At 42.8% G+C, this 24,070-nt stretch overlaps 1 long non-coding RNA gene across 1 annotated transcript in view; it reads left to right on the plus strand.

Annotated features, from left to right (window-relative positions):
• The first annotated feature begins 16,331 nt into the window (after positions 1-16,331).
• LOC143441920 (uncharacterized) overlaps positions 16,332-24,070 on the plus strand; it is a 49,016-nt gene continuing 41,277 nt past the window's right edge. Inside the window, exon 1 of the long non-coding RNA XR_013109672.1 lies at positions 16,332-16,439. This is a non-coding gene — a long non-coding RNA (uncharacterized LOC143441920). The remainder of the gene's footprint in view (positions 16,440-24,070) is intronic.

Below are 24,070 nucleotides of genomic sequence, written 5' to 3' on the forward strand. Positions count from 1 at the left end.
TTCTTCTCTTAGCAATTCTCACCGTGTAGAATGGAAAGTCTCCAGCCTCATTGCACCAACCACCTAGGGTTCTTAATGCTGACGGTGGTGAAGCAGCTCTAGGGTGGGGATTGGCATTTCATTCTGCTCACCAACCAGCTCCTAGATGATCTGAGTTTCTGAAAACATAATTAGCAAAGCTGTCATGAGCAATATTCCTGTGGTTGTAAGTTCTGTGTTATAGTTTCCCCACAAAAAAAAAAAAAAAAAAAAAAAAAAAGTGGGAGTAATCTCTCCACCTTGAGTGCTGGGTTACAGTATGAACCATAATTGTCTATGTGGTGCTGTGGATAGAACCCAGATCTTCTTGCAAGCTAAGCAAGTACTCTATCAGTTGTTATATTCTCAGCCCTGTTGTTTTATCTTTGTAATTCACCCCCGTGTGTGTGTGTGTGTAGGTGCACACATACCACTGCCAGCCAGAGAAGGGTCAGAAGACAACTCTCAGGAATTGGTTCCCTTCTTCCACCTTGTGTGATGGAACTTGGGCCACCACGCCTGTGTACAAACTCCTCTACCTACTACTGAACTACCTCACTGGCCACAGTGCTCCTTTTAGAAAAAGAGAAACCTGTAAACCGGGTATGGAGGATTCCCTCTGCAGTTCCAGCAACCTGAAGACTGAAGTAAGAGGATTTTCACAAGTTCAAGGGCAGAGTAGTCTACAGAGTGAGACCTTGTTTCAACACCCAGACAACCAAGCTATGAAGCATACTGTGCAAGAATACAGCGGTGTGGTAGTTAGACAGAATGGAAGAGTACGAAGGCTCTAGGAAAAGTCTGCTTTCCTACTGACAGTGCTCCGTATGCCCTTGCTGATCTGCATTTAATTGCAGTGCAGTTGTAGCCATGGACTTCAATTCAGACAGGTGTTAATTAGATCTCCGTGGCCTGAGTGTTAAGTACCAGCAGTGGTCTGGTGTACTGTGAGCAAGCACCAGAGGCCAGAGCAGACAGAAAGACGACAAGCTCCCTTTTTTTTTTTTCTGCTTAAAAGGCAGGGTTTTTCTACAATACATGGTACACAACAGCACCTAAGAATAAAACCTCATTTTTTGAATCCACAAAGGATGAGAAGGGCCTTCTAGGACAGCGCTGTACAGCCCACAATACTTCTTGAACAAAACTGAACACATTCAGTCACTACTTGGTTTTAATTTAGCCTTTGTTGCCAAGGAAACATCAATATCTGAGTATATCCAAGGGAAATCTTTCTTCTTTTGTGGTTTTTGAAGGAATCGTTTATTAAGGGAACAACAACTGAGTGTTCAGGAGACAACTATAGTTCAGTAGACAGGCTTAGCATCAGTCTCTGGGTGAATCAGTTGGGTCTTCTTGTACCTCAGTTTCCTTAACAGATAAAGTAACATGATTTTCTTATTGTAGTCCAGAGTAAATAATTAATACTGTGGCCTGCACCCTTTAACTTGTACATGGTTTGGCATCTCATTGGACATGGTGAGGAACCGGCAGATTTAAAGGAACCTCCTGATTCTATGTAATTACCCTGAAAGGAAGGCAACTAGAAGTCCCTATTTACAGGTGTCATGTTGTCACTTGTATGTCACATGGCACATTTCCTGTTGTAATCCCAGCTATTGGGAGGTGGAGGCAGAGGGCAGAGAAGTTCAAGGGCAGCCTTGCCTACAGGAGACCACTATCTCATCAGCAAAATGGAGCCCTATTTTCTTCTTCAGCCACATGTGTTGAGAACCGCACTAGTCCCTGTTCAGGCGCCAAAAATGTTGGGGCCTAGGCTGCCCAATGTCGCGGCCTGAGCAAAATGTTGAGGCCCGGGCTGCCCCGCGTTTGGCAGCCACTGTATCCCGGCCCAAGCTGCCGCTCCAGTACGAGGGCGGTCGCGAGGAATGGAGACCAGAGTGTAATTCAATCCCGTTTATTCTTCAGTCTCTCTTCTTCTCTCCAAGTCCCAAGTCCTAAGTTCTTAGTCCCTAGTTCCTAGTCCCTAGTGCCTCCAAGTTCCAAGTTACTTCTTCCAAGTTCTCTTCCAAGTGCCTGCTACCTAATGCCTAATTCCTACTCCAAGTTGTACTCCCTGAAGTGTCTCCTAAAAGTGTCTCCTGTCTTCTCTCTGCTGTGTCTCATTCTCTGTTCTTTTCTGTCTCTGCCTTTTATGTGTCTCACTTCTAAGCCACGCCTCTAAGTTACACCTTTAATCATGCCCTTAGGTCTTGTCTCTAAATCTGATCTCTAGGTTACATTCTTAAGTTACACACCTTTAATCTCACACACCCAAGGTATCTAAACCAAGATTATCGGAGTGTTCTCAGCTGTTGTAGGCTATTGTAATACAAATCTCATGTCAGGGTATATGGCTCAAGATGGCTGCAAAGCTGATAGCTGCTTTCTGCTAAAAGTCGGCCCCCAACACACATGAACACTAGTGCTGAAATAAATTGATGAAAAATAAGGTACAGAAAGACTTTTTTTTTTTTGCCAATTATACAATGATAATTTTTTCTTCCCCTAATTTATTTCTTTATTTTTATTCACTTTACATCCCAGTCATAGTGCCCTGGGCTAGCAAGATGGCTCCTTGAGTAAAGGCATTGGTGGCTAAGATTGATCACCAAGTTCAGTCTCGGGAACCCACAAGATAAAAGCAAGGAAATAACTCCTGCAAGCTGTTCTCTGACCTCCACACAAATGCTGCAGCCTTCAAGGACACACACACACACACACACACACCAAATACAAAGATTTAAAAATATACATCTTAGAATTACATAATTCAACTTTTTTCTCATTTCACTATACTTCAGAGCTTCCAGCAAAGGAGAGCCACAGCTGAGGCCAGCACACGGAATCCTCTTCGTCCTGAGTCATCAGGACATGGACGCAAACAGAGCAAAGTCAGATTCGGTGTGCTGTTGCACATGTACAGTTCTAACATTCAGGAGGTAAAGGCAGGATCGTCAGAGCTTTAAGGTCATCCTCAGCCATGGAGGGAGTTTATGAGATCCAGATGCCTCCGTAGCTGAAAGCACACACTGGTCTTCCAGAGAACCACAATTCAGTTTCCAATGCCCATGTCAGGTAGCTTACAACCACCTGTAACTCTAGCTTCAGGGGATCTAAAGCCCTCTTCTGACTTCCCTGGCAAGTGCACACTTGTGGCATGCACTCACACATGGTCATACATCCACATATACATATACATATACAACTCATTAGAGTTAGTTTTATATAACACTGTAGGGCTGTAGGCAATGTTAGGAAGACTTGCACTAATTTTCTTAAACATATTTCCACCAACATTTAGGGTTTTTATTAGCTGTATCTAAAGCGCATGTCAAACCTCTTCCTCCCCTCCACCCACCCACATGCTTCTTTCGTTATTACTTTGTGGTAGTTGTGGCACATGTTCAGATCTTGGTGAGACTGTGGGCCTCAAACAACACCTTGAGGGAGTCAGTGCTCTCCATCAGGTGAGTCTTGGAGTTCAAGCTCAGGTTATGTTCAGCCCCTGCTGTGACACCTCAACCCCAGGATTTCTGATGCAAAGTACAAAATAACAGCCTACAGCTTGGCCATATTTCTGATGCTATGGCTATGTCAAACACTGGGCCATCTGAATTTTCTAGAACACATGCCAACAATGAGACAGCTATGGACAAAAGTATGAGTCAAGTATAGATCATGAGTTGTCATGGTGACCCTGAGGGGATGTGGCCATGCCCACCAACTAGAGTTGCAGTGGTGTCTCATGAGTAAAGAAAGTAAGGAAATGAATGTGTCTGATAAACTCAAATTAAACTTATTCTCAGCTCAGCTTCCCACATGCAGCCTTTCGCTGACAGTTGATGAAAGAACAAATAACACTGGAAAGAAGTCAAAAATGAGAACGATCCCAGCCAACTGGAACCAAAATACCTTATTCTGAGGGTGCTTGCAAAGGCCCTTTGCTTGTGAGAGTTGAATGTCAGTAAAGTTTAAACTTGATGTATTTACCTTCCTGTGAGTCTGCCTCTGATTAAAAGTGACTGCTTTCTCACGACACACAACTTTCACATAACCACTTTCGGCGTGATGCCTTCATGTGAAAGACTGTACTGTGTTCTTAAGCCTCGGCTGGCACAAAGAAGTGTGTTCTCTGCAGCCTGGAGAGAGCAGAATGAGTTTAGGGCAGAGAAAGAGCAGGAGAACTTTCTCTGCTTTCTTTGGTTCAGGAGTTTGTATAGAAGGGATGAGGCTAGCTCAATGGAAGAGGGGTTGTCTAACAGGAATGAGGTCTTGTGTTCCATCTCTTGCATTGCCAGAGAAAGTAAACGAACACTCTTAGATACCAAAGTCTCATGGAGAATAAAACATGCTGTGTCATACTTCTTAGCAATGAATTGAACCCTGAACTAAGAATCTACAACGTAGACTCATTAGATCATTTGCATAAGTCAGCTACCAAAGATTTACTTTTCAAGGCATTAGCAGTCAGGTCTTAATGACAAAAAGGATCGAAGCATCAGAACAGATAAATGGGAAGCCTGGGAACATTCAAATGCAAGCAGAGTCTCAGCCACCACAGTCTTACAGGAGCCTAGAGGAAATTGGCAAGGACAAAGGGCAGCAATAGAAACTGGGATGTCTCCTAACCAACAAAACACGTGATAGTTCATTCTCACCTTCTTGCTATCTGGTTGTCTTGACTCCCTCCCACTTTAAATCTGTTTCCAGCTATAACAGAAAAAGAAAAAGAGAGGAAAAGCTTCAGAAATAATAGGACCCCAATCCGTCACACTCTGACTCTGAAGGAAGAGTTCTGTTTCAATCCTAACAGACTGAAGAGTCATGCCACATTTTGTACCCAAGTACTATCTCTTGAAAGCCAAAGGTCAATGGCTCAAGCTGGGGGTGTAGCTCAATGGGTAGAGTAATTGCCTAACATGTAAGAAGCCCTGGATTCAGTCCCCAGCATTTCATAAAACTGGGTACACCTGTGATCCCAGAACTCAGTAGGTGGATTCAGGAGAAGCATCATTCAAGGTCATTCCCAGCTATATAATGAGCTGAGTTGAAAGTCATTGTGATACATGAGACCCTGTCTCAAAACAAAACAAAAACAAAAACAAACAAACAAAAAAAAAACAAAGTGAAAGCCTGTCATAGATGAGTCTGTATGAAGTCAAGCTATGCATAAGCATTCAGTTACTTCAACTGTTTTATTGCTTCATTTAAGCAATAAAAAACTGATAGAAAAAGATTTATTAGAACCCCAAACAATTAAATCAACATTAAAAGCCAGAAATGGAACCAGACTTACTGCAAGCTTGAGGCCAGCCAACTACATAATGACTTCTAGACCAGTAGGAACTATATAGTAAGGCCCCGTGTTTTAAGACAAAGCAAAACAAATAACAAATAAAAGTGCTGGGCATGGTGGCTCATACCTTTAATCCCACCACTTATAGGGCAGAGGCAGTCTCTGTAAGTTTGAAGCTAACCTGGTCAACATAGGAGTTCCAGGCTAGCCAGGGTTACATAGTGAATCCCTGTCTTAGAAGATAAATAAATGAAGAGAAAAAGAGAGAGAGAGAGAGAGGAGAGAGAGAGAGAGAGAGAGAGAGAGAGAGAGAGAGAGAGAGAGAGAGAGAGAGAGAGAGAGAGAATATGAATCAAGGTCTGGATTACACAGTTAGATCTTGATTCAAAGCAAACAAACAAGCCATTTGCCTCTGACTTTGTGACTCTTTGTGAGTGAGCATTTCAGATAACTCTCTATACCCGCTCCCATATCTGTAGATGGAGGTAATTACACTGCCCTCCAAATAAGACTTTATAAATAGAAGATGATAATATATTTAGGAGAGCAGGTATTAAGACAGTGTCTCATACAGTGGGCTGGCCTCAGACTGTAGCTGAGAATAATTGAGAACTCCTGATCCTTCAACTCCACCTCTCAAATACTGAGGTTATGTGTATGGTCCACCACACTGAGCTACAATACTTACAAAGTGGTTAGGAAAATATCCTACATTGAAAGGTGTTTTAGTAAATGTTTACTCTTACACTTTATTCCCCTTTGTTAGACTTTTTAATCATTTTAAAAAATGTATATGTGTGCATGTTTGCGTGTGTGCATGTTTGTGTGGGGGTGAGGGGTGAGGGGGTAGGTGGCATGTGTGGTGGGATATGTGCAGGTATCCTTGGAGTCCAGAAGAGAATGTTGGATCCCTGGAGCTGGAGTTACAGGAGGCTGTAAGTGGCCTGGTGTTGATACTGAGAACAGAACTGAGATCTTCTACAAGAGCAATATGTTCGTATACTCTCACTATTGATCCACTTCTCCCAGACCTTATTTTTGCTTTCAACGACAACAATCCCAGCTATCCCTTTCTCTTAGAAAAGACATTTTGTCACAGAAAAGGGGAAATAGAATAGAATACCATAGAAACCTAATAGAGTAGAAATCGAACTGTAGGGACATGTAAACAAGCCTGTTTTAAGCAGAACATCACACACCACAGATTAGCCAGTGGGGGCTTTAACACCTTCAGTGGCAGCTGCTTAGCAGATCTAGGCTGATCTCATAGACCTCTGTGAGACAGGGGCTCTCCTTCCTCCTCCCACTGCAGAGTGCCTGCTAGCTTAAATGGAGCTTAGCTGGAGAGAAGCAGTAGAGGAAGCAAGCAGAGTATCCTCCAGGCAGAGGTCTCATGCAGATTCTTGGAGAATTTACAAACCACCCCACTTGAAGGCTTGTCAGCAGCTCAGTGTCAACCACTACTCAAAGCAGCTGCCATCAGAAGGTCCACAGAAGGGCCAGCATGATGACTTCAAGCGTAAAAACATTTGCTACCAAGCCTTATTACCTGAGTTTGAGCCCTAGGTAACCTCATGTTGGAAGAAGAGAACCAACAAGGAGAGAACCAAGTTGCTCTTTGACCTCTACACTTATATCTACACACACACACACACACACACACACACACACACACACACACAATAAATAAATAAATAAATAAATAAATAAAATGTAATTTTTAAAAAATTTAAAAGAAAGTTTCAGCAAGCATTGTAAAGCCACTGTGGACCAAAGAGAGAGACCAAAGGATCCGTGTTCTAAAGCCTGCAGGACATGAGCTATGTTTGCTCCTTTAGTTGCCAAGAACTTGCTAGTTTGTCTGTTATTTGTATATTTCTTTGGTGTAGACAGGCTCTTACTGTGTAACCCAGGCTGGCCTAGAACTCTATATGGAGACCAGGCTGTTCTTGGGTTCATAGATAGTCTCCTGTCTCTGCCCTCTGAGTGCTGGATTGAAGGCTAGCTTTTATGGTAACACTCTTCAGAAGTTCTTGGGCGACTTAGACTTTCCCATCTTGCAGCAACATGAAGAAGGTCTCTACATCTCTAGGAGAGACAGTGAGTTAATGGTAAGCCAAGAATCCATATGCTGAAAGGTTAGCATCAGAACCAAGTGATGTCTATTCAAATGCATTTGAAGGTACCCCAGGGAGAACGCCATCCTGCTACCTGGGATTCCACCTGAGAGTCTTTATAGTAAAATCAGAGAGATCTACAGAAATCATCTTAAACCATCAGAAGCTAGCTGTATTTATTTATTGGTTTTGTTTGTTTGTTCATTTGTTTGTTTTTGAGGCAGGCTCACATAAAGCTGGCTTTGAATTCTGTAAATAGCCAAAGGTACACCTTTTCCATCTGCCTCCATTTCTGTATTGAATTGAATTGTATTGAATCCAATTCTGTATGAATTGTTGGGATGCTTACCACACTCAATTCAAAGATTTTAAACCTAACATATATATTTGTGTGTATTAATATATACATAATATATATGTATGTATGTGTGTGTATATATGTACATATATATATTAAACATTTTGCCCAGAGACTCTCACCCATCCTCAAGCCTACAATCTTCTGTAATGCCTGTTGCTCTCTTCTCTTTGAGGTAAATTCCATAATTTTTTTTTTTGCAAGTTCCATAGACCACAAACATGACTCTCTGGCAACTGTAAAACAGAATATGGTGGTGATGCCACCACTTTGACATAGTTGCCTCTAGGTGGTAATTTCTAATTTTTATTCGTCAAATAATCTGGATTGGATATATAGCTAAGTAGCAGATCACTTGCTTAAAAGGAGGGCCTCCCACTTCAATTTCCTGGATATTGAGAATACAGGAATATGCCACCATCTCTGGATAAGTGATCTTTAATTTTTATGTTTATGTATGTGTCTGTTTTTCATGTGCAATGACCAGCATGCACCACAGCATCTTTATGGATGTCAGAAGACAACTTTTTGGAGTCAGTTCTCCCCTACCATATGAGTTTCAGGGAATGATCTCAGGTCTTCAGTCTAGGCAAAAAGAGCCTATATGTGCTGAGCCATCTCTCTCATTTTCAATATCCTTTTATATATATATATATATATATATATAAATATCTAAAATACATAGGCCGGGCAGTGGTGGCACACGCCTTTAATCCCAGCACTTGGGAGGCAGAGGCAGGTGGATTTCTGAGTTCGAGGCCAGCCTGATCTACAGAGTGAGTTCCAGGACAGCCAGGGCTACACAGAGAAACCCTGTCTTGAAAAACCAAATATATATATACACACACATATATACACATATATACGTATGTGTATATGTATATATATATACACACACACAAACACATACACACACACACACACACACACACACATATATATATATATATATATATTTGTATTATATATTATAAATGTTAAGGTGCAATAATCCATGCTTAAACCTAAAGCATACATGCCTTCTTCGTTAAACATTGTTCCTTTTCCAACTAAACCTGCAACTTTCTGAGACTTACAAGATGATGACCTTTGTAATCAAGAGTAGGTCTTAAATGTCTGTGGCTTAGTATAGTAAGGATTTCGTCCACTAATATAGCTTTAGCGTATCACACTGTACTCCTATCCAGTAATGCACGTTGGGAAGAAAGGAGGAAACGGAGGGAAGGAGGGAGGAAGGAAGGAAGGAAGGAAGGAAGGAAGGAAAGAAGGAAGGAACAAAGGAACAAAGGAACGAAGGATAAGAGAGAGAAAGGAGAGAAAGAGAAAAGAAAAATATCCCTAAACTCAGCATGCTGGATCATACCTGCAATATGAGGACTTGAGACACTAGGTGGAAGGATCTGTGCAGCCAGTTTGGGTCATGGGAAGGAAAGACTCTGCCTCAAAAACCAGAATCGGAATTCATTCCCTAAAAACACCTTAAACAACGTAGTGTCAGAAGCCTCCAAAATCAGACTCTGGAAACTGACAAGACACAAGTGTGTGGCTCCTGAGAAGTCCCACCCACAGTACCCGCCCGCACTGGGTTTCTTTTTCCTTATGCACTTTCTCCTTTGATGCCAGTGATTAAATCTATATTAAAGGTGTTTCCTCAGGAACTGTAACTTTGCTTCCTCCTGACTCAGCCTGGAATTTCTTTGTGTGGCACAGTCAGGTAGTCTCTGAAAGCACTCAGCACCCTCAATGAGCAGCTGCTGCTCTGCCTGCCATGACACAAAGGTCCTCAAACCCAGGCTCCTGGAATGCCCTCAGAATACAGTCGGGGGCTCTATGCATACACAGGGACCTTGATTCCTTGCTTTGTAATTTTGAGGTTGAGTCACAGTTGTAACCCAGCAGGGCACAGAAGAAAAAGGGTAGGAAGGAAGCCACATCAAAAATGGTGCCTGTCAATTGCAGAAAGTATATGGGTGTTGGGAGCCGACTTTAGTAGAAAGTGGCTAGATCAACTTTGCAGCCATCTGGAACCATATACCCTGATGAAAGACTTGGTTGTCAAAAAGCCTATAACAGCTGAAGCACACTCTGATAAATATATTTTTTATCCCACATAGCTTGTTTTGCTGTTTAGTGACCTCAGCTGTATGGTGCACGTGGTAAAGTGTTTTCACCTGTGTTCTCCTGCTTGCGTATATAAATACCTCAGAATTCCCTTCAAGAAGAGAGACTTGATAAAGGAGAGACTTGATCACACCCTGTCTTGTCTCCATTCTTCTCGTCTCCTGCCCCAAGAGCCCCACTCTCTCTCTTGACCAGAGCACTTAGCCCCCAAAGCGTTGAGGCAAAGCGTTGAGGAAGAGTAAAAGCCGCAACATATGGGGACAGGTTTGGAAGGAATGTCATTGTCCTACTTTCTGGGACTCAGTCATGATTTTCTGTTTTTGATGTTAAAGGTAGCCTTGAAGTAGTTGGGCTGTGAACCTTGTCTCAAAGAGAAAGAAGATACTGGAGGGAAGGAGGGAAGGAAACAGAAAGCATGCACTCTGAGAAAGCAAGCACAGAGCCAGTAAAAACACACACCCAACACTGGCAAACACGACTCCATCTTACCTCATGCATAGACAAAAAAAAAACTCCATCACTGAAAATTTTTCTCTCAAATGGGCCAGGCATGGTGGTACATGCCTGTAACTCCAGACTTGGGAGTTTCAGTCAGGAGGGTTAGGGGTTAGAGGCTAGTTTGTACTACATAATAAAAACTTATCCAAAACAAACAAACAAAAAAACACCTAATTTTTTTCCGAGTTGTAACAAGTACTTTTAAAGAAGTGAGTCACCTGTTTGTCTTAAACTCACCTTTCAGCTTTTCCTGACATTAATATCATTATTCTCTTCTCTTCGAAATTCACAGAAAAGCAAAACACAGGAAGAATCACCTAGGAATGTCAGAGACTCAATGACATGTAACCTGACCGTTCAGCCCTATTTCTGGCTGCTGACTGTGGGTGTAAAGTAGCAGGTCTGTGCAAAAGGGCCGTCACCTAAGTCGGAAGTGACCCCATGATCTCTACCCTCACTGTCCAATGGAATAGAAACTGGGAACAGTAGGCTGTTGAAATGTGGATCTGATTTTATTTACTGACCTTGAACTCATGATATAGACTAGGTTGCCTTTGAATATGTGGCAATCCCCCTGCTTCTGTCTCAAGTGCCGGAATTACACAGGTATATACCACCATACTGGACAGTTCATTTAAAATTCGTATGACCTTGTATAGTTGAATCACCAAAATGGTCAAACTGTACGTATTTAGCTATTTTACAATTATGTCCACATTCATTATGACTAACTAGGAAAAGAAGTGTTAGAAATAAAAGGAAATGACTAATATTTTACTATCAACCAATGAATAACAATTAACACAAGAAAAGTCTAGGTTGAATGGGTAGATTTCTGCCATGAAGCTTTATGACCCCAGTTTGATTCCTGGGGACCCAGAGTTGAAAGGAGAGACCTGACTTCAGAAACTTACCTCTGACCTCCACAAGTGCACCATAGCACAGGTGCTGCCACATATGCATACAAATAAATCAATAAAGTACAATAAACATGAAAGAACATATGTAAACACAATGGCCCACAGCTGTAATCCGGGCCAGAGGCCGAGGCAGAAGCATTGTAAGTCATAGTCAGTGAAGATGGATAGTATATTCTAGGCCACTAGGGCTATCTTTAAAATAAGAAATACAAAAATGCATGGATGGATACGTCTTAGGGTTTCTATTGCTGTGAAGAAACACCATGACCTTGGCAACTCTTATAAAGGAGGGAGACATGGCAAGCAAGCAGGCAGATGTGGTTCTGGAGAAGGACCCGAAAGGTCTACATCTTGATCTGCAGGCAGCAGGGAGAGAGCAGACTTGAGCTTCCAAGACCACCAAGTCTACCCCCCTCAGTGACAAACTTCCTCCAACAAACCCATACCTCCTAATAGTGCCACTCCCTATGGGCCAAACATTCAAACCCATGAGTCTATGGGAGCCATTCCTATTCAAACCACCATAGGCTAGGTAAGCAATTGGCTTAAAAAGAAATAAAAATTGTCAAGAAAAACTGGAGAAAACAGATCAGTTTCACAAATGATATTAAACGGTTGCCGGAGTTTTCAGAGATGAACAAATGATGGAGAATAATGCGGTTTATAAATAAAATAGTGTTTATCCTAGAACAGTCTTTCAGAAAAGCAGTGACATTTATCAAAAACCTCTCTCTTTCTCTCTCTCTCTCTCTCTCTCCCTCTCCCTCTCCCTCTCCCTCTCCCTCTCCCTCTCCCTCTCCCTCTCCCTCTCCCTCTCCCTCTCCCTCTCCCTCTCCCTCTCTCTCTCTCTCTCTCTCTCTCTCTGGGTCTCAATATAGCTCTGACCAACCTCAAACTTCCTAAGTAGCTAGAGATAACCTTGAACTCTTGATCCTCTGCCTCCCAGATACTGAATTACAGGCCTGTGGCAGTGTGGCCAGCACAAAAGATTCTTCTACCTCACCTCTTCGCCCCTGCCCCAGTGGCTTTCTCTCTGCAGGAGGCCTTGTGAGTGACACAAATGTTTTTTCCAATGAACTGCAGCCCTGGCTGAAACCAACTCTGCTCCCAACTCAGACTTAGATGTTAAGTCATTTTCTTTCTATGAGAAAACAGAGGAAATAAAAGCTGCATAGGATAAGTTTATTACAACATCAGTTTGTGCTGGTCAGTTTCTTCTGTCGGCCTGACACACGGTAGAGTCATGGTAGAGTCATCCGGGAAGAGGAAACCCAAATTGACAAGCCCCCTCCATCCGATTGGCCTGTAGGCAAGACTGAGGCACTTTTTCTTGATTGATGATTGGTGAGAGGGCTCAGGCAGCTGGAGGCAGTGTCCTCCTGAGCACGTCATCCTGGGTCTATAAGAAAGCAGGCTGAGCAAGCCTTGGGGAGCACGTTTCCTTCATGGCTTCTGCTTTAGTTCCCGCTCCCAGGTTCCTGCCTTGAATTCCTGCTTGACTTCATGCTGGTCTGTGACTCCGGCATGAAAGGCAAACCCTTTCCTCAAGCTGGGATTAGAAGGCATGCACCACCATTGACAGGCTGAGAGGTTTACTTTCACTGTATGTGTATGAGTGTTTGTCTGCGTGTATCTAAGGGCATCATGCCTATGCCTGTGCCTGTGCCTGTCACCCTCAGAGGTCAGAAGATAGCTTTGGATCCCCGAAACTGGAGTTACAGGAAGTTGTGACCTGTCAAGTGAGTTTAGGGAACAGAACTCTGGTCTTCTGCAGGAGTAGGGAGCATTCTTAACCACTGAGCCATCTCTCCAGTCCCCCCGCCCTTTTTTTTTTTTTTTTGGATTTTTAAGGCAGGGTCTAACTATAGCATAGGTACTAGTGGCAACCGTCTTGCCTCGTCTCATGAGCTGAGATTATAGGTGTGATATGATTGGGTTCTCTCTCTCTCTCTCTCTCTCTCTCTCTCTCTCTCTCTCTCTCATTTTCCTCCTCTGCATAATTTATCTTGCCTAACAAATTCTGTTTTCAAAACTACAAATTCTGTTTTCAAAACGCAGAGAGGGAAATCTTTCTGCCAAGATGCATTCGCGCCACTAACATGGCTGAAAGATAAAAAGTAATTTTCAAACTGGGAGTTAATCTTCTTGCCAGGCTTACAAAATGACTAGGACAATGATGCTAAGACATTAACGCCCACACTAGTGTTGCCAGAACGTATTACAATGGAGACGATGCTGTCATGGGTCTCTTAGAATCACAGTTGAGGCAGGGGCTCACCTATTGCTGAAGTTATATTATAATCTGGATGCCTACAGCCTGGCAGCCATGGCTTCTGCCACACCCATACTGGGCAGCTCTGGAGTCACACACTCCCTCCTTTCCTCTCAAAGGTGCTTCTGCCACTGTCAGATGGACTTTATTAGGGTCCCCTTTTTAAGCTTCCCTTTCATGGGGGAATGAATTCCTGAAATGGCTTCCTCTGCTGCCTGGTGTTTACTTCTGTTGACTTCCAGAGAGTGGGTTGAACTGGCTTCCTGTTATGGTCAACTGGGGATCTTTCTCTGCTCAATTAAATCAGTCTGGAGCCTGGCCTCAAGTTTTCCAAAGCTTGCCCGGAATCCTAAAATTTAGCTCCGTGTGTGTGACTTTTTAAATTAATGAATACTTTACTAGTAAGAGCTCTAAACTTTAATTGAGAAGATAATTCTGACACATTATTCTTCATAAAGTAACAGCAATTATAATTGTTAATAGAGATGGGGTCTTGCCGTGGTGCACAGGATGGCTCAGACTCCTGTGCCCAAGCATTCTTCATTCTTACTGCCTTAGTCTGCAAAGAACAGTGTCTGAAGGCATATGCCAGTGTACGGCTCAATAAAATTCTTGCTGTTCTGCATCTTAACCTAGAATACAAGATGTTCCATGTGTGGAGGGGAATTGGCCCCATTAACTCTCCTTTCCCAATCCTAACTCACCACTAAATAGAGAAGTTCCAAAACCAAATTTAATACCAAGAAAATTTAGATCATTACTTTAGTTTGGTTCCAGAGAAAACACAACAAAACTCTGTCAAGCTTGGTGTACTGGCTGGTTTTGTGTGAACTTGAAATAGGCTGGAGTTATCACAGAGAAAAGAGCTTCAGATGAGAAAATGCCTCCATGAGATCCAGCTGTAAGGCATTTTCTCAATTAGTGATCAAGGGAGGGAGGGCCCATTGTGGGTGGTGCCATCTCTGGGCTGGTAGTCCTGGCTTCTATAAGAAAACAAGCTGAGCAATCCAGGGGAAGCAAGCCAGCAAGTAACATCCCTCCAAGGCGTCTGCATCAGCTCCTGCTTCCTGACCTGCTTGAGTTCCTGTCCTGACTTCCTTTGGTGATGAACAGCAATGTGGAAGTGTCAACTAAATAAACCCTTTCCTCCCCAACTTGCTTCATGGTCATGATGTTTGTGCAGGAATAGAAACCCTGACTAAGACACTTGGTAACACACATATAATTCTAGCATTTTGGAAGTGGAGGCAGGAAGTTCAGGAGTTCAAAGTCATCTTTAGCTACATAATGAATTGGAGCCCAGATCTCCACGGGACAAACCAAACCCAGGTCTTCTGCAAGAAACCATCATTCCATCTCTCCAGCCACACCACACGAGGCTTTAGATCACAGTGTTTCCTGATGCTTTCTGAGATTCTGCCACCACAGTGCCTTTTCTTCATCTCTCACCACACAGGCTTCTGGATAAATCTAAAAGAGATCATAGGGAAAGGAGACTCCATTGAAAACAGAACTGCTTTCTGTCATTGTTCCGCTGAGTGTTCTTTTTGTTTTTATTTATTTTGTGACGTTAAATTTTCTAGCATTCACATCTTAAGAAAACTAAAAGCAGCAGGTGAAATTGTGTGTAATAATCAAGTATGTTTTAGACAAATAATCACTTATAATGTGGTCAGCGGGAAATTGTTCATAAGGTAGGTATCTTCTTGGTGCTGAGGCTGCTGGCCTCACTGTTTTAAGCCTCCAACATGTCTAGCTTCAGAACAGGAATATTCCACCTCTGAGAATGATTCCACTGAACTCAGCAAAGTGAATAGCCCAACCTCATGAGAGTCATGAGCCAGAGGTGACAGCTTGTTATTCCCCAACAGTATTTTTCTTCAGCCCTAAGAGGCTTGGCGAGCATGTCTTGAGAGAGCAGGGAGCTACAACTAAGGAATGTCCAAAGAGAAACATTTTTCAATAAAATACTAGTTTTGCTGAGTTAGTGGGAGAATGCTTAATGCTATGACCAATAACCCTATAGATATAGACATATATCTCTGAGCAGCTGGCCCCTCCATTCTTCATCCCCCTTGAGGAGTGGCACCAGAAGAACATACTATTCTGAGCATGGTGATAGCTCAGGCCCTGCATTTAGTCCCCAGCACCAGGGGAAAGAAAACTAATCACCCATAATATTTCTAATAGTAATAAACTCTTCACCAAAATATAAAGAATCCAAATCAAAAGGTAACAGGTATACACAAACACACACACGCACACAACACACACACATACACACACACACATACACACACACACATACACACACGTACACACACACATACACACACGTACACACACATACACACACACATACACACACGTACACACACACATATACACACATACACACAAGTACACACACACGTACACACACATACACACACACATACACACAAGTACACACACACATACACACACGTACACACACACATACACACACGTACACACACACACACGTACACACACATACACACACATACACACACACACACACACACATACACACATACACACACATACACACATACACACACACACACACACACACACACACACACACACTGTGAGGAGGTAGACAGATGCACCCTGGCTACCGTGGTGCTCTAAGCTAGACCACATGTTAGATAACTGATGTTCCCAGCCTCCAGTCAGCAGAGGCCCAGAGCCTGCCAGCAGCCCTGTGAGCCTGGAGTCAGACCATCTCTATTCAGACCTTGAGAAGCAACAGCTCCTGATAACACACTGGCTGCAAGCTCTCAAGGGACCCTGGGCCCAAATCCCTAAAAGGGTAAGATCCAGCATGTTTTATTAGTATTATTCTTGTCTCTAAGAATACAGAAGAGGGGGAAGGGCAGAAACTGGGGCAAGCATTAGGAAGCTGTTGTGAAATGCAGACCACAAAGCGGAGGTGAAGCAGCCAGAGAGGCTTTGGGGAAAAGCTGACAAAGGACTCAGGTGCTGAAAGGGTCTATATTTCACTGTTTGAATGTGGGGGTGTGAAAGAAAGGGAGATAGACTGTATGCTTTCTATTCCTTTTGAAGGTTTATTTCCTTGACTGTGTGGGTGTCTGTGACCTCCACAGTCAGCAGAGTGACGATCCATGGGAGAAAAGAAGGTAGTTTGGTTCAACACGACTAAGTAGCCAGTGTTGGTTCAAAGTTCAGGGGTCTGACCCAAGCAGTTTATTTAGGCATACTTTTTTAAATTAAAATTATTTTATTTATTTATATTCCAGTCGCTGCCCCCCCCCCCCCAGTTACTCATTCCATCCCTCCTTCCCTTGCCTCCTAGAGGGTACTTCTCTCCCACTACCACCAGACCTCCCCCTTCCCTGGGATCTCATGGCTCTGAGGATTAGGCACATCCTCTCCCACAGAGGCCAGACCAGGCAGACATCTGCTATGTATGTGCCAGAGGCCTCAGACCTGCCTGTGTATGCTCCTGGTTGGTGGCTCAGTCTCTGGGAGCTCCCTGGGGTCTGGGTTAGTTGAGAGTGCTGGTCTTCCTATGGGATCTCTCTCCCTTTCAGCTTCTTCAATCCTTCCCCTAATTCAACCATAGAAGAATTCTGGTTGGGCCTCTCAGAGGACAGCTGTGTCAGGCTCCTGTCTGTAAGCACAACATAGCATCAGTAATAGTGTCATAGTGTCAAGCCTTGAGATGGATCCCAAGTTGGGCCTGTCATTGGACCTCCTTTCCTTCAGTCTTTTCTCTATTTTCGTCCCCCCAGTTCTTTTAGACAGGAACAGCTCTGGGTCAGGAATTTTGACTGTGGCTTAGTAACCCCGTCCTTGCACATGAGACCCTGTCTATCTAATCTACTGGAGGTGGGCTCTTCCAGTTCCCTTTCCCCAGTGTTGGGCATTTTGGCTAAAGTCACCTCAGTGAGTCCTGAGAGTGTCTTACCTCCTGGGTCCCCCCACCTCCTGCTCCCTGAGACTGTTTATTTCCATGTATTCTCTTGGTCCTCTTGGCTTCTCTTCTGTTCCTTCCCCTCATATCTGATCCTGTTCCCCCTTTCTCCTCCCCATCCCTTCCCCCACCCAGGTTCCTCGCTCCCTTTCCCTCCCATGATCTCAATCTCACACCAATCAGAATGGCTAAGATCAAAACCTCAGGTGACAGCAGATTTTGGCGAGGATGTGGAAAAAGAGGAACACTCCTCCATTGCTGGTGGGACTGCAAACTGGTACAACCACTGGAAAATCATTCTAAAGGTTCCTCAGAAAATTGGATGTGGTTCTACCTGAAGACCCAACTATAACACTTTTGGGCATATATCCAAAAAAATGCCCCACCATACCACAAGGACAAACCTTATTTGTAATAGCCAGAAGCTGGAAATAACCCAGATGTCCCTCAACTGAAGGAAGGATACAGGAAACGTGGTTCATTTACACAATGGAATACAATTCAGCTATTAAAACTGAGGACATCATGAATTTTGCAGGCAAATGGGTGGAACTAGAAAATATCATCCTGAGTGAGGTAACTCAGACCCAAAAGGACATGCATGGGATGTACTCACTGATAAGTGGGTATTAGACAAAAAAAGTACAGAATACTTAGGATACAACCCATAGACCGTAAGAAGTGTAACAAGCAGAAATGTCCAAGTGAGGAGGTTTTGACCCCACTTGGGGGGGGGGGGGAAGGAAATAATTCTGCACGTTTTAAGCACAGCAGGATTTGGTGAAAACATTCCTGATGATAAGTAACTCATTTCTGTGTGCAAACAAAGCACACATAAATAAAGGAGTAAAACAATGATGGGACACGACTATGTTGAAATCCTTTGTAAAGTACATGTGACACTCTCCATAAAGACGGGCTCTATAGATTGACTAAGAAAAACAAGCTGTGGGAGGATCTGGTGTTGACTCCACCACACAGATACTGCAAGAGTCACCACACAATTAACCATGCCTGCTCCCGGCATTCCAGTCGGATAACAGGTTACGCATCTCTTCTTTGAAGGACCAATCCTGTGTGCATTTAACATTCTAGGTTCCCCTAGTGTTTATCTGTGAGCACAAGATCCTCAGTGCCCCCTACGATTAACATCCAATTTATAATTCTCTGTCTTGTCTTCTCAGGGTCAGGAGACATGTTTACTAAAAGCTAAAAACAATACATCTTGCCTATCAATATTTATAACATAGCTGTAAGCCCTGTTAGTTCATTTGTGGAATAAACACAACATATTGGTTAAGTTTCTGTTTATATATGATAAGATAAGATATATAGGCATAATGCTAGTTTCACTAAAATCATCTTTATAAAATAGTAACACTCTTCAACAGTCTCAAATAAGGCCCAAAATGAGTGTCTGGATTTCACAGATGCTAGCATTTGTTTGAGTTGTCTGAGTAAAGATGATTGTATTGCCTCAATCCATGTTAATTTCTACACATAAAAATGCCAATTTTCCTTTTTGAGAAAGGATCTCATGGAGCTTGGACTGGCTCTGAACTTGCTATGTGGCAGATTCAATTCCTAATCCTCTTGCCCCTACCTCCCATGTGCTAATATGACAGGTGTATTAGCTGCTCTTGTGTCAACTTGACACAAGCTAGTGTCATCAAAGAGGAATGAGCCTCAGTTGAGGAAATGCCTCCAAGAGATCCAGCTGTAAGGCATTTCTCAAGTAGTGGTCAATTGGGGGAGGGCCCCCATTATGGCTGGTGGTCATGGTTCTATAAGAAAGCAGGCTGAGCATGGCCTGGGAAACAACCCAGTGTTCAGCATTGTTCCCCAGGCCTTGAGCATTCCGTTGAAATCCCTACTTGATATCCCTCACAAACTCAAAATTCCCTAAATTAAGTTCTCTATCTTTTCCCTCCTGACGTAGCACCTCCTCACTTCTCCCACATTCAATCGATCCCAAGTCCCAATTCCTAAATGTCTCTCAGATGTTCACACTTCCTTCTGTCTGTCACAGACCTCATTTACAAGGAGCTCTTGTCACCTGAATTGCTCAGTAGTCCTTCTAAAACAGGGTCTTACATATCCCCAGGCTAGCCTTGGTTTTCTATGTGTCTGAAGATGACCTTGAACTCTTGAGGCTCACGACTTTGCTGGCAGAGGGCTCACATTACAAGTTTTTTTTTTTTTTTTTAATAATAATAAAGGGGATAATCTAAGAGTTTATATTTAAATAAAGGGGTATTCTTAAATCTACTGCCTGTAGGCTCACTAACCTTTACAAGCTAGTTCTTAAGGAGAAATTAGTTCTTGATGACACCTCAGCTCCTTCAGAGTTATCAGGCTCATGGTTAAATGAGGTACAATAAACACAGCCTTATGCATGCTCCCTCCTAAGACTTACTGAGTCTCCCCAGAAATGCTTACTAAAAAGGACAGGAAAGAAAAGGTGTCTTTTCAGGGAACCCAGTAGCAACTCTACAAAGAGAACAGAAAGAACAAAAGAGGAAATTACTGAACAGATGATTTCACAAAACTCCCCTAGAATGACAGAAGATAAATCTCCAAACTGAAAGGTCATAGTGTGAGTGCAGGTGGAGAGAACATTAGTTCATAATGCATGTCCTGGGCTAGGAAGATGGCACAGCAGGGAAAGCCCAAAAACCTGAGCTCAACCCCAGGATCCACAGGGTGATCAAAAAGAACCAAGTCCCACAAGTGGTTTTTTGATTACATAATCACACACGCACAGTGGGTCACAAATGCACCAACACAGTATACTAAATTAAAGAAGTAAGTAAATACGTGTTTAACTTAAAATTTTTTAAAATGCATGTCACAAACACGTGCTCCTGTATGTATGCAGTTGAGACTTTTCTTTTTTTCTTTTCTTTTCAGTATTTTATTTTATTTTATTTTATTTTATTTTATTTTGTTTTTGAGACAGAGTTTCTCTATGTAGCTCTCTCTACTGCCCTGGTACTAGATATGTAGACTAGGCTGCCCTCCAACTCACGGAGATCCACCTGTCTCTGCTTCCAGAGTACTGGGGTTAAAGGTATGAGCCACCATGCCTGGCTGAGACCTAATTTTTGTTATTTCCCTCTTGGTTTCTTTCTTTTTTTTTTTTTTTTTTTTTTTTTTGGTGGGGGAGGAGGGAATTAGGTATATAGTGTCTACTAGCCATTTGGTCAAAGAAGCGAAATCAGAGGGAGGTTTATGTCACTGGAACTGCAGGGAGCACTGTAAATCTGGACCTGCACCTTTAAAGCCCTGATGCTGTATTTCTAACTGCCATGGAGGCCTCAGATAGACCTGATTTGCACTTTTCCATTTTCTAAAAACACCATCTTTACTTGAGCATCATGAAAATCTCAGTGTCACCCTCCTGCCATCTATGACACTCTTGACACCTTTATTTATTGTAATGGCCCACTCTGTTTCATAGGTCTAGGTTCATAGGTCTAGGTCTAGCGAGAGAGAGTGTGGGGCAAGTGACACAAAGAATGGAGACAAGACAGAGGTTCTGATCAAGTCTTGTTTATTGTGTCTCTTTCTCCTTTATTGTCTCTCTCATTGTCTCCCCTTCTCTTATATTGAAGGGAAATCTGGGGTATTTATAGGCTTTTGTCACGTGCCTTGTAGGTGCGTGGATATCATGTGCCTTGTAGGTGTGGATATGACGTAAGCCTTACAGGCATCTATAGTGTGGATAGCACATGCACCGTGTACCTTGTAGGCTTGGATACCAAGTGTGCCTTACAGGCATGTATGGCGTGGATAGCACGTGGATAGCACGTGAACTGCATGCCTTGCAGGCATGGATACCACATGCACCTTGTAGCTGGGGGCAGTAAACAGCAAAACAAAATATGTGGGATATCAGAGTGTGCTTCAGCTGTGTAGGCTGTTGAAAAACAAGTCTCACGTCAGGGTATATGGCTTGAGATGGCTGCAAAGCTGATAGCCACTTTCTGCTAAAAGTCAGCTCCCAACAGGTCCCCCTTTTAAATTTTTTTTTTCAAAAGGGAAGGCTGGGAAAACTTATGGAAACCGTGTCTGCCTTAGGTCAGAACAAAGACCTCACCCTCACTTAAGATGGTGAGGCCTCCCAGAGTTAGGGGCAAGGGTCTTGAAGTGTTCTCTTACCCATCATTGACTATCTGGCTTAGCATGTAAGTTAGGGGTTAATCTTTGTCAGTCTTGATGACAGAGGTTTCAGAGTCCCCTGCTTCCAGCCTGTAATATTGGACCTGTATGGGTTTCATTTAAACAGTATCTAACTGTTGTTGTATAAAAGCCATCAGTTTGTTGAACAGTATGAACCCAAGAGACAAGAGACTTAATGTCTACATAGTTGGTATAAAAGCAACACTCTTTAAGGCAACATACAACTTCCCCTGTTGGAGAAGTAAAAGGTCTAAGCCTTGTACCCATGAATTTTGAATAGAAGAAATTATAACAATGAAATCCTTGAATTTGTATCAGCTTAGTAACAATTATACAGATTAAGACAGCCTAATATTAACCACCTCAGTCCCCAAGTCCAGGGAATTGGGGTGCCGACTCTTCATTAACTTCTTCAAGCTGAATATGGGCGTTGAGATATTAGAAGAGGGATGGGGGAAAGGATAAATTGATAAGCCTCTGATGTCTGTCTTAACTGTATCCAGCTGGAAGTCCAGGGCATCATCGAACATGTAGTTGATAAGAAGATTTATTTACCAAGGCTGTGTATTCTGTAATATACAAATCTCAAAAATAAATTTTAGTATCAAGATAATTATTTTGTTTGATTCTCTGGAATCTAGTGTTCTGGAGGCCTACCTGTGTCATGTCTGATCCATATAATTCTGGAAGACATAACTACTACCTTATTGACCTCATCAGAAAACTCATAGAAAAACCTTTTTCCCAAATCAGCCTTTCCTTAAGCCAGTGACCAGAAAAACCTTTACATTGACCTTTTATCCAGAGGAAAAATATAACTATATAACTCAGAATCACACCCATTTTGAAAGTTACATCAATTAACATTATTATTCTGCTCAGCTCTCTGCCTAGAGCAACCTTCTCTTTATCTATTTATCTGCTTGGCTCTCTTGACTCAGAGCAGCCTGTAATCTACTCCTTTTGTCTTTAAAGCCCTTTTCATTTGTTTTTCCTCACTTATTTCTTGCCCCATTTTTGTTACTATGACCTTAATTTGCTCCTTGTATCTTTAAAACCTTTTTCATCTGTTTCTGTTTACTTATTTCTTGCCCCATTTTCGTTACTATGACCTACTGGTCTCCCTACAATCACCTTTGTTTCACCTCTGAATTCAGCCAGCTCCGTCAGTTGACTGGTTCTCCAGTGCAGGATCGAGGATGGCTGCTTCCAATTCCTGCGGTGTCCTTCACTGTATCCTGTTTACTAGAGCTCAAACGTTGAGACTCTGTCAGTCAACAGGTTCTCCAGCGCAGGATCGAGGATGGCCGCTTCCAAATCCCGCGGTGTCCTTCACTGTATCCCACTTACTGGAGCCTCACGTCGGGCTCCAAACTGTAAGGTTCTCTAGCGCAGGAGTGAGGATGGTTGCTTCCAATTCCTGTGGTGTCCTTCACTGTATCCTGCTTATTGGAGCCCCACTTTAGGCGCCAAACTGTAACACCCAAGCTGCCCCGCTTTGGGCGCCAAACTGTAATGGCCCGCTCTGTTTTGTAGGTCCGGGTCTAGCGAGAGAGAATGTGGGGCAAGTGACACAAAGAATGGAGACAAGACAGAGGTTCTGATCAAGTCTCATTTATTGTGTCTCTCTCTCCTTTATTGTCTCTCTCATTGTCTCCCCTTCTCTTATATTGAAGGGAAATCTGGGGTATTTATAGGCTTTTGTCATGTGTCTTATAGGCACGTGGATATCATGTGCCTTGTAGGTGTGGATAAGCCTTACAGACGTCTATAGTGTGGATAGCACATGAACTGCATGCCTTGCAGGCATGGACACCACATGCGCCTTGTAGCTGGGGGCAGTAAACAGCAAAACAAGAATGTGGGATATCAGAGTGTGCTTCAGCTGTTGTAGGCTGTTGAAAAACAAGTCTCATGTCAGGGTATATGGCTTGAGATGGTTGCAAAGCTGATAGCCACTTTCTGCTAAAAGTCGGCTCCCAACAATTTATACGTCTGTATAAATACATACATCTGTATAAATTTATACATCTGTATAAATTTATACATCTGTATAAATAAATTTATACATTTATTTATCTTCATTTTAAACAGTTGTGTAGGTTATCCGTAGAGGTCAGAAAACAACTTCTGGAAGTTGATTATCCCCTTCTTCTACCTGGGTCCTGGGATCAAACTTAGGTCATCAGACTTGGTGCAAGCACCCTTACCCTTTGAGACATCTCAGTAGCCAAAAGATTCAACCCTTAATACTTTAGGATGAGTGGGTTAAAATAAGCAAAGAAATACACTGATACGATAATGTTTAGCACTTGCACACACAG

This window comes from Arvicanthis niloticus, chromosome 4, assembly GCF_011762505.2.
Source record: "Arvicanthis niloticus isolate mArvNil1 chromosome 4, mArvNil1.pat.X, whole genome shotgun sequence".
Taxonomy (NCBI): domain Eukaryota; kingdom Metazoa; phylum Chordata; class Mammalia; order Rodentia; family Muridae; genus Arvicanthis; species Arvicanthis niloticus.